The 3,193-nt window shown below is 50.4% G+C and overlaps 1 long non-coding RNA gene across 1 annotated transcript; it reads right to left on the reverse strand.

Moving 5' to 3' along the window:
* Positions 1-903: 903 nt before the first annotated feature.
* On the reverse strand, positions 904-2,074 carry LOC119876169. The gene is made up of 3 exons (XR_005357616.1): positions 1,949-2,074; positions 1,493-1,548; positions 904-1,250 (listed from the first exon to the last, which is right to left on the reverse strand). It is a non-coding gene; the product is annotated as an uncharacterized LOC119876169 (long non-coding RNA).
* Between the last annotated feature and the right edge of the window lie 1,119 nt (positions 2,075-3,193).

The following is a 3,193-nucleotide window of genomic DNA, read 5'->3' on the forward strand; positions in this document are numbered from 1 at the left end:
TGCAATAAGTTTTATTAGATCTATTTTACCAGCAAGAAAACTGAGGCCCAGAGAGAAGTGACTTGCTCACGGTCTCACAGTCAGGACATAATAGAAACGAATCTATACCCATGACTAACTCTTTCAGAGCTCAGCAGACATTCTTCGTGATTCCAAACCTATGACCAGTTTATGTTTAATCTGTTAATTTCCCTTTCCCCTTTCCAGTTCAGCGTTTAAAAATGGTCTTGGCTTGCTCTTCGATAATTTCCTTAACTTGGTTTCAGTGTGTCAAATAGCCTGAAAGCTCTGAAAGGCCATGACCTCTCCTTTCCTGTGATCAACACTTTGCCTTGCAGGCACAAAGTAGGTGCTCAGGTGACATTGACTGACTTGAAAAAGTAGGGAAGGGGCAGTATCTTGCCCTCCTTCTATCCCTTCACACACTCACGCACACATATACACACGTTAACCATCCCCATACACACACACAGGCTTACACAGACCCACACATATTCATCATCCCCGTACTCACACATACTGACACACACACTGACACATACTCATACTGCTATACACTCACACACACACAGACTCACACACACTTGCATACACACCCTGCCCCCAGGTTCCATGTCCTTGGTGAGTGGGGGTCCCAGGTGGGGTCTGACTGCTGGTTTTCATCACGTTACAAGCCTGCCTGGGGAGTGGGGCCTCATTTGGAGACGCAATATTAAATGGGTATGCTTTCCGCCGAAATTGTTTTTAAGCATGTACATTTCAAATCCATTTAATTTCCAGCCATCAGTTGAAATCAAGCCGTTTTGTACATGTCACATACATTTTCATTCTGGGAAGGCCTGTTTGTGGAGCCGCCGCACGCCACATGTGTGTGCCAGGGGCAGGGCGAGGGGGGTGGGGGGGTGGAATGGCTTTTCCATGTGGGTAATTGTGGCCGTCAGGAGAGTGGCTCGCGGCAGTTACGCTTTCTCGGTTTACCAAAGCCCCAGCATCTGTTCTGAGGCGGAGCTGCCGGGTTCGGGGCGGCCCACGGCCCACCCCACCAGTGCCTGGGAGGCGCCCTCCCCGACAAGCCCTGAATCTACAGAAAAAAAAAAAAGAAGGGGGGGGGAAGGGGAAGAAAAAGATGTTGACACATGCTCCGAGGAGGCCAAGGAATTCTGTTTACTCCTTGGTGATATTTCTGCCTTTTGTTGTGGCAAAGACCTGCCTTTTACTGCATTGTTGAACCATCTTCAAAGTCTGCAAATCTGAGGGGCATTCCAATAAAAACCTTTGTTAGGCTGCAGTGGAGAGAACCCCAAATTCAAATCAGGTCCCGGTCCTTGGCAGCGGAAGCAAGAACTGGGCAGCATGAGCCGAGTGCGGGTGGAGGCCACACTACCCGTCCCCGCCGCCCCTGGGACAGGGGCACCCGGCCCTGGGGAGAAGGGCGCTAGGAGCACTGTGGGCAGAGGGAGAGCCTGGCTCCTCCACCGATTTGATATGTTACCTTGGGCCTGCTGCTTTGCTCCCTCGCCCCCTCGCCACGAGCCTCAGTTTTCTCATCTGTAAAACGGGAGAGGGGATAAACAGCCATCGTAAGGCTGGTATTGGGTCAGACACACAGTGTGTAAAGTGTTTAGCACATGGGAGGTGCTGACAGATTTTAATTGCCCATCTCCTTGCTAATATGGAAAAACTCACTGCTGTGCCTCAAGGTCCATTCTCTCCACTCTAAGCATTGGGAACAGGTCACACTGGGCATCTCCTGCTTCCCCTATCTCCCAGGTTGAAGGAGGGTAGGTCTGCGGGTTGTCCCTTGAGATAGGGAGCAGCTACCTGGGTTAGCAGGTGCCTATAATAGCCCAACAAGGGGGTGGACACCGAATGACCCACTCAGATGGGAATCAAGAATGAAAGTAACCACTCCCCAGGAAGAAGGGACATACGGGAAATGAGGCCCCACCTTATCCCAGGATGTTTCTGTTATCTGCAAGCATTGCTTATCCTTGTCTCCCATCAGAGGTGGACATGGCTCATATGCAGGTCCCTCTGGTTCATCCAAGCTAAGCCAAGGCAGCCTCCATGTCCATGGTCCAACCTTTGGCAACATTCAGTTTGAGCTGTTCATTATGATGTTTATGTTTATTAGGCCATTCATTCAATCAGTAATTCAACAGGTGCTGGACACTGGCCACGTGCCATGCTTCAGACATGGAGCTCCATCAGATCCAGTCTAGTGGGAGAGGTGGGCAAGCAAATCCAAAAGGACAGCCCAGGTGCTGGAGGACCCCAAGAGGAACTCTGATCCAGGCCAGCAGGGGCTGAACAGGGCAGGAGTGGACAAATCAATCTTTTCGGAGTAGAAGATCCCTGAACTGGTGCACTTTTCTCCCAGTGTCAAGACAACATAATTGCACCTACCTCATGATCAGAAACTTCCCTTTGAAACTGTTGTCATGTGCTTACTTCATTAGACAACATCTCTAAGACCAAGAGAGCCTTGGTCAATGGAGGTGGGGATAGATGTCCAGCGTGAGTATATAGGAGGTGAAGGGGGACTGAGGGGTTTCTAAGGAGACATTGCTACCTTGGAACCCCAATCTGGAACCTCTTAGATGCCCAGGGGCTGCTCCATGTGCTGAGTGCTGGGGCATCAGGTGGGAAGGCAAAGCTTTGTCCCCTTTCTTAAAAGGGAGAACAATGAGCATGGTCAAAAGAGGAGGGCAGGGTTACCGGTAAACATAGAACATGGCCATCTGGCCTAGTTGGAAGAGGCAAGTCATTGAGGAAGGTTTTCTGAAGGAAATGACCTGCAAGCTGGAATCTGAAGGTGGTGTGGATGATAGTCAGGCACTGAATGGCAGAAAAAGAGTTCTGGCAGAGAGAACTACATGAGAAAAGATGAGAGAAGCCTAGAGCAAGACAAAAAGAAACAGTTCAGTGTGGTTGGAGCAGGTGTGCAAAGAAGGGGCTGGAAAGATGATCAGGGGCCAGGTCCTGGGGTTGTAGTCCTTGGGTCAGGGGGCAACACCACACCAGGGCTGTGTTCCCCAGGTTGACGACCTTATTCCATTTTGGATCCTCTGCATCCGTTCTCGGCTCTACCCCATGGTGAGCCTGCCAGTTGCTGATGTGACCAGTTCTCTCTCTGGCTTGAATGCTCTACAGACTCCCATAGACCTCAGGATAAAATCCAAATACCTTGCCA

This window comes from Canis lupus, chromosome 4 (genome assembly GCF_011100685.1).
Source record: "Canis lupus familiaris isolate Mischka breed German Shepherd chromosome 4, alternate assembly UU_Cfam_GSD_1.0, whole genome shotgun sequence".
NCBI classification, from domain to species: Eukaryota; Metazoa; Chordata; class Mammalia; order Carnivora; family Canidae; genus Canis; species Canis lupus.